Here is an 8,228-nt window from a genome sequence, read left to right as displayed (position 1 = left end):
GGGTATCTTTCATTAGATTATCATTGCATAGTGCAGCACCCGGACTCGTCAGTGTTTTGCAGCGGCTTCGTCTTCCTACTTCTTCGTCAGGGGCGTAGCCAAGGTGGGGGTTGGGGGGGTTCAAACCCCCCCGAAATTTTTCAGTTTTGCTTGCGTATATAGGCATGCACACATACAAACGCACGCACGAACAGGCATAAAGTATGGTTGAACCCCCCCCGAAAAAAATTTCTGGCTACGCCCCTGTTCTTCGTAAAGTCGTAGTATATTTTCAAATCCAGAAGATGAGTCGGGGACGGTAAACTGAGCGAATCAACAACGTTTCACGTTGCAAATTCAGCGCGGCTAAAAGAAGAGGGCGGAGAGAAACAGTGACTGCTAAGTGCTAAAGAATGAAGGCCGAGAACATGTTCTCCAGATTTTTTTTGTTTGTGTGACGCGGAGAGCCTCACTAATTTGTCCGTGCTTGTGTGTGTCACCTGATCCGCGTACGTGAACGGAATCGTGGTGCCCTCAAATTACGCCGCGTGTCTCCTGTTACCGCTGTGTATCGTTATAGGTAGGTGTAAATTGGTCCTTGCATAGCTCCCTGGAGCCTAAGATAATACATAGCTAGGCCTGGTCATTCCGCGTACACGTGCCCACAACTCAAGCAAATCGAGCACACAACACCTGCAAAGCAAGGTATAAACCTATTACTCGTCATAATGAAGCAAGCACCACTTGTATTTATGCCATCTTTAGTGTACTACGAAACACTGACGTCTGACGCCACGAAAAAAAGCATGCTGGCATCACTCCTACGAATAATAAAAAAACAGTACTTCCTTCAGCGACAGTCTACACGTGGAACTTTTTGCAGGTGCTATCTTAGCCTTGTGTCGCCTAACTTCGCAGCGCCCCCTGAATTTCATTAGAGTCGCGAATATACTCCTATCCGTTGCAGTCGTGTTATGCGCGAGACTCGGTAATGTTCGAATAGTGAAACATTTTTAGCACAGTGACATACGCTTTCTAGTTGAACAAGCAAACATCTTCGAAGTAACTTTGCTGATGCGGAGGATTGCTATCCACGCCGTTCTTCACCGTCCATTCACAAAAGGGAAACTTGCGAAAAGGTACTATCTAATATTTCCGCCTCACCAACGTGCATTGTGGGACTAGCAAAAGTGCTTCGCAGTGCTTTTTTTTTGTGTGCTGACAAATTCATCCGCCGGAAACGCTATGTCGTCTGCTGCATGAACCTCCATAGCCTGTTTCGCGTGCTGCCCACTAGATGTCGCTTGGCTCAATTGGCGGATAGTCGATTCTCTCGCATATTCTCTCTCAAAGATTAAGCTCGGTATCTCCGATTGCGGATATGTGCATGTTCAGTACAGTCAAAGCCGACTATATCGAACTCCGGTAAATTGAATTATCCTATACATCGAACGCTATACATCGAACTATTTTCGAACGCAGCGATGCTTTAACGTCAATGCATAGGAAAATATAGAAATATACGGCTACATCGAACAAATAGTAGCCGGAACAGTGGAACACTTAATCATACATCGAACATCAGGCAACGCGAAACGACCCAAGAAGTTGGCTTTCCATCAACAGAGGTTGACTTCTTTTCATGGAAGGGACCATCCAGGACGTATTTGGGAGATAGAGCGGTGCGATGACGAGGACGTCTCACGGAGCGAGTAGAACCTGCTGCTTGCCATCACATGCTATTTCCCATAATTCCTCGCGTGATTCCTCCAGATGTCTGCCACAATTTTTCGTCGTCGCACCCGTAGGTCCGTCGTGCGCGGTCGCCGTCACGCTTCTCCGCGGTTCTTCGCTCCCTTTGTTAACGTGATGGTTGAAAAAAAAAGAAAGAAAAACACTTGTCCTTCGCAAAGCTAGCTATAATCAACGCAGTCGAACGTGCAGAAAAAGTCTGACGTCGCCGTCGCGTACAGCATCCGAAGAAGCACGCTGAGTATGATATTGAAGAACAAGGTTGACAATAGGGCCAAGGCGGACAAGAGGCTTCCGACACCCGACGAGTGCACACAGCTGCGTATGAAACTGTGCGCACTTGAGCTGTGCTTATTTATTACGCACAGCTGCGTGTGAAGCATCGATACCGCATTTTTTCGCGTGTAACCCGTCCCTTCATACAGGTATAGCCTGTACTCCCAACCACAAAATGCGGAAAATTAGAAAAGAAAAAAACAAAAAACAAAAAGAAACATACGGATTGCCGTGAAGCCGCCTTCCTTGCACTACTGGGATGCAGTGCCATGAAGCAAACTTGCGCATCGAAATTCGCATCACTCTACGGTAAATTGTTTAAAGCGTTATATCCAATTATATGATATGTCGAAACAATTCCCGTATTTTTGTGGGTTTGGTATACGTGGGTTTGCCTATAATAATGCTCACGCGTATGTTCTGGCAAGTCGCACACAGTAAAATGGTCAGAATCCGGTCTCTGAGTTTTTGCGACCATCTTGGTCAACCGTGGACACAAAATTTTCTTTGACACCGAAGCGCGTTGTGCAGGTGAAGAAGTTACCACCTCTGCAAGAACCGGCGGGACATTGTAGCTCTATATACCAAATAATCATATGGTTACAAGGAGAGTAAGAAAATTGCCACAGTTCATTTAGGTGCATGAGATTCGGCAACCTGCGGTGCGATTGGTTTAATTTACGGAGTTTAGCGTCCGAAATAAACTCGGGCTATGACATATGCGAGGATCACCATGCAAATCATTCAGAGTGGAGGGCTCTGAATGATTTCGACCACCAGGGGTTCTCTAACGTGCATTGGCATGGCATAGCACACGGGCCTCAATCATTTTGCCTGCATTGAAATGCGACCGCCGCGTCTACGGAGGCAATGGACTGCGTCTACGGAGGCAATGCTGACTGTATTCGGAAACAGCGTGGAGTTCTTACGTGAACTGGTGCGATCTGTAGTGCGAGAGGAGCTCCAGAGGCAGCGGCTCGACCATCGCGCTCCAGCTGTATCGTCACTGACCGACGTGGTGCGCGAGGAAGTCAGACTGGCGGTTCGAGATCCCCAGCCCATTCGGGAACCTCAGCACTATGCCCAGCCAGAAGCGCCACCACAGCGACCGCAGAGAGTCTCATACGCCGATGCACTACTGCAAGGACCTCCGGTGCGTATGGACGTCGCAGCCACTTCTGTGTACAGCACTACGCCTCCGAACACGCTCCCGCCACCCGATAGGAGACCAAGGAAGACTGATATATGGCGCACTCCTGACAGAGTACCTCTTTGCTACCACTGCGGAGAGGCGGGTCACCTCTATCGAATGTGCCAATATCGCCAAGCAGGGCTTCGTGGTTTCGCGGCAAATGCACCTCGTCCTCGGAACGGTGAGCGTCCCTTCGAAATAGAACAGTATTTGTCAACTCGTCAAAGCCAGCATGACCTTCAGCAACATCAGCCTCGTTCCACAGTGCCTTTGAGATATCGGTCGCCGAGCCCCCGTCGGTCATCCGTCTCTCCCACTCCAAGGCGCCGTTCACAAAGCCCGCGTCGGGAAAACTAGAGTCAGCGACCTCTGGAGGTAAGGCCGCTGCCGACGCTAAAACAGAAGACCCTCCATCGCTGACTCCGAACGACGACGACGGACTAAAAAGCCGCTACAGTAACTGTGATGTCGCTTCCGACTTGGGTGTATTTGTTGACGGCTACGAAGTGAATGCACTAGTGGATACAGGTGCAGATTACTCAGTAATCAGTAGCGAGCTTGCCAGAACACTGAACAAGGTACTAACTCCTTGGAATAGACCGCAAGTTCGCACCGCAGGGGGACACCTCATCGACCCGAAGGGAATGTGCACTGCTAGAATCGGCATAAGAGGTTTCACATACGTCGCAAGTTTTATTGTACTGCCTGAATGCTCTAGAGACTTGATCATTGGTATGGACTTCCTGCAGGCTAACGGCGCTGTGATTAACTTGCCGGAAGCATGCGTCTCATTCTCAACAAGGCACGCCATCGCAACGTACAACACCGAAGAAAAAGTCAACGACCTCTGTATCGCGGACGACGACGTGGTGATACCTCCAAGGTCCAGCATAGCTGTCACAGTAAAGAGCAATGCGTTCAGTGACTATAAAGGGCTTGCAGACAGCAATGCCGGACTCATAGTCGAAAAAGGTATCTGCACGGCGAGAGGCCTCGTCGAGCTTAGTGGCGGATGTGCTAACGTTTTGCTCACCAACTTTGGGAATGAAGTACGACACCTTGCGAAAGGAACCGTCATTGCGAGCATCCATGACTACACCCACGTTACGGACCTCAGCACTTCCGAGGACTCATCACCTGGTTTCCAAGATGTGGATTCTGTCCTCGGATCCATTGACATCGAGCCAGGACTACTACCAAGCCAAAGGGAACAGACAGAGAACCTTGTAAGAGAATTCGCCGCATGCTTTTCTATGTCATCTAAGGTCCGACGTACGCCTGTTACCAAACATCGTATCATTGTGGACGAATCATTCAGGCCTATACACCAGCACCCGTACAGGGTGTCACAAAAAGAGAGAGAAGCCATCGGGAATCAAGTCAGGGAAATGCTCAGAGACGACGTAATTCAGCCATCGGCGAGTCCATGGGCGTCGCCTGTGGTGCTTGTAAAGAAAAAAGACCAGTCCTTGCGCTTCTGTATAGATTACCGAAGGCTGAACTCCGTCACTAAGCGCGATGTTTATCCACTTCCGAGAATTGACGACACTTTGGATAGGCTACGAGATGCGAAGTTCTTTTCCTCCCTAGACCTAAAAAGTGGGTACTGGCAGATAGAAGTGGACGAACGAGATCGCGAGAAGACGGCATTCGTGACACCTGACGGGCTATATGAATTCAAGGTGCTTCCATTCGGCCTTTGTTCAGCTCCCGCAACGTTCCAGCGGATGATGGACAGTGTGCTGTCCGGACTGAAGTGGCAGTCCTGTCTCGTTTATCTTGATGATGTTGTGGTTTTTTCTGCTACGTTCGATCAGCATATGGAACGACTGCGAGCTGTGCTGAAAGCTATCAGTTCAGCAGATCTGACGATAAAGCCACAGAAATGTCATTTCGGCTTCCACGAGCTCCTTTACCTCGGACATGTCATTAGTGCTGAAGGCATTCGCCCGGATCCTGAGAAGACAGCCGCAGTAGAAAAATTTCCAAAACCAACGGACAAAAAGGCAGTTAGACGGTTCCTGGGCCTCTGCGCTTATTACAGACGCTTTGTTCAAAATTTCTCGAAGATTGCGGAACCACTAACGCGGCTGACGAAGGAAGACACCCCTTTCATTTGGCAGAAGGAACAAGAGGATGCCTTCAATGACCTGCGACAGCGTCTTCAGAGTCATCCAGTTCTTGCACATTTTGATGAGGAAGCTGAAACGGATATTCACACAGACGCAAGCAACTTGGGTCTCGGGGCCGTCCTCATTCAATGGCAGGAAGGAGTAGAACCGGTCATTGCATACGCTAGTCGGTCGCACACTATCGAAGGCTGAGATAAACTACTCGACGACAGAAAAAGAATGTCTTGCGGTAGTGTGGGCCATCAGCAAATTTCGGCCATACTTATATGGCAGACCTTTTCGAGCCATTAGCGACCACCATTCACTGTGTTGGCTGGCGAATCTCAAAGACCCGTCTGGACGTCTAGCCAGATGGAGCCTACGGCTGCAAGAGTATGATATCACGGTCGTGTACAAGTCCGGGCACAAGCACAGTGATGCTGACTGTTTGTCGCGCGCACCGATTGAGTCTAGTGGCCCTACTTCCACGGAAAACGAACAAGACTTCCCTTTTTTGGGAGCTGTGACTTCGTCGCAGATGGCAAAACATCAGCAATCTGACCCTGAGTTAGTTATGCTAATGAAATACTTAGAGGGACAACCTGTTGATGTTCCACGTGTTTTTTCCCGTGGCTTGTCGTCATTCGTCATCAGAAATGACGTCTTGTACAAACGAAACTTTGAGCACAATACAGAGACATTCCTGCTTGTCGTCCCTTCAGTGTTACGACCCGAGATCTTGGAAGCGTACCACGATGACCCATCAGCAGGACACTTAGGAGTGACCAGAACATTAGCACGCATTCGCACGAAATGTTACTGGCCGAAATTGTTGAATTCTGTGCAGCACTATGTAAGAACTTGCCGGGATTGCCAAAAGCGTAAAACACCACCGCTGAAACCAGCTGGTCTCCTCCAACCTATAGAGCCACCTGAAGCCCCATTTGCACAAGTGGGAATGGACTTACTCGGCCCATTTCCTACGTCGACGTCAGGGAAGCGATGGATCATCGTCGCAACGGACTATTTAACTCGATATGCCGAGACAGCGTCTCTTGTGAGGGGAACTGCTGCTGAAGTAGCCGAATTCTTCGTGACGAACATCGTACTGCGGCATGGCGCTCCTACAGTGCTGATAACAGACCGAGGAACCGCATTCACGGCTGATTTGACAAACTCCATTATGAGATTGACGCACACCAGTCACAGAAAAACAACAGCGTATCATCCCCAAGCAAATGGACTGACCGAACGGCTCAACAGAACGTTGACTGATATGTTGTCGATGTACGTGGACATAGAGCACCGAACTTGGGATAAAATATTACCGTATGCAACGTTCGCGTACAATACCGCTGTACAGGAGACGACTCGCATGACACCGTTTCAACTTGTTTTTGGCAGAACTGTTACCACGCCCCTAGATGCAATGCTGCCTGTTGATCAAAATTCTGACAACGACCAAAATACCAGTGACTTCACGCAAAGAGCCGAAGAAGCAAGACAGCTTGCGCGACATCGCATCCAGCAGCAACAAGAAGCCGACGCCCGTCGTTATAATTTACGACGAAGAGACGTCAAGTATGCACCTGGAGACAAAGTATGGGTGTGGACTCCAGTACGTGTACGTGGGCTCTCCGAAAAACTACTCAGACGTTATTTTGGCCCCTATAAAGTACTTCGCCAGCTTGGTCCTCTCAACTACGAAGTTTTCCCAGAAGAGCAAGTAGCATCATCGAGGCGGCGGCATCGCACCGAAATTGTGCATGTCGTCCGAATGAAGCCGTACTACGACAGACAGTGATCAATCAGACACCACTGCTGGACGATGTCTACTTTCGTCAACAGCATCATGAATGCTACCCTGGAAACTACCTCACAGCAAGCATCGGGACGATGCATTCTCAGAAAGGGGGTAATGACGCAACCTACATTCAAAGTACGCGCGCCGCACGTTTCCTACAACCTTTCTAGTTGTCCACGGAAAGAGAAAGAGGATTACCGGTGGATGTCATGGGCTCTGACAACACAGGCGCGTGCGAACGGACGGGACTCGAGAAGAAGAAGAGGTGTGAGACTCTGGTAGAAAAACGGTGTTCTATATAGAGACATTCTCGTTGTAACTACTTGTTTGCAGGGCACAAGTTCGCCCGAATTAAAAGTGCTTTCTTAAACTGTGCGTGACAATATGGTTACAAGGAGAGTAAGAAAATTGCCACAGTTCATTTAGGTGCATGAGATTCGGCAACCTGCGGTGCGATTGGCTTAATTTACGGAGTTTAGCGTCCGAAATAAACTCGGGCTATGACATATAGTGGAGGGCTCTGAATGATTTCGACCACCAGGGGTTCTCTAACGTGCATTGGCATGGCATAGCACACGGGCCTCAATCATTTCGCCTGCATTGAAATGCGACCGCCGCGTCCGGGATCGAACCCGCGTCTTTCGGGCGAGCAGCCGAGCACCGCAACCCATGAGACATAGCGGCGGCTGTATGCTGCACAGCGGAGTGGCCAGTTACCTTCAGATTTTCGTGACGAGAGGCCTTTTCCTTGAGGTTGGCACACCGGACGCTTCTTTCTCAGGCGACGCGTCAAGGAGGTCTGGGACTCCGACATGGCGTTACAGGCAGGATTGAACTCGGACAAGGGTCACAAACACTGCAAGATGGCGGCCTGTGACGCCTCGTTCGCTTATATCTTCTTCGTCCGAGCTGGAATGTCGCGCGCCGGCGTTGACGCGAGGACGAGATCCCTTGGTACTGATGATGCTAGGTGTACATGTCTGTCCTATAGAAGCTGTGGGCACGCAGCCGCTCTGGGGGATTGGGCAACGAACTAGTACCTTTATAAAAATACTGAAAACTTAAGGTATCAAATATCACTTTTGAACGAAAAAATGTAATACATAGAAATCGA

Source organism: Rhipicephalus sanguineus, chromosome 5 (assembly GCF_013339695.2).
Source record: "Rhipicephalus sanguineus isolate Rsan-2018 chromosome 5, BIME_Rsan_1.4, whole genome shotgun sequence".
NCBI lineage: Eukaryota > Metazoa > Arthropoda > Arachnida > Ixodida > Ixodidae > Rhipicephalus > Rhipicephalus sanguineus.
The sequence above is the reverse complement of the archived record's forward strand: the minus strand, read 5'-3'. Positions refer to the sequence as shown.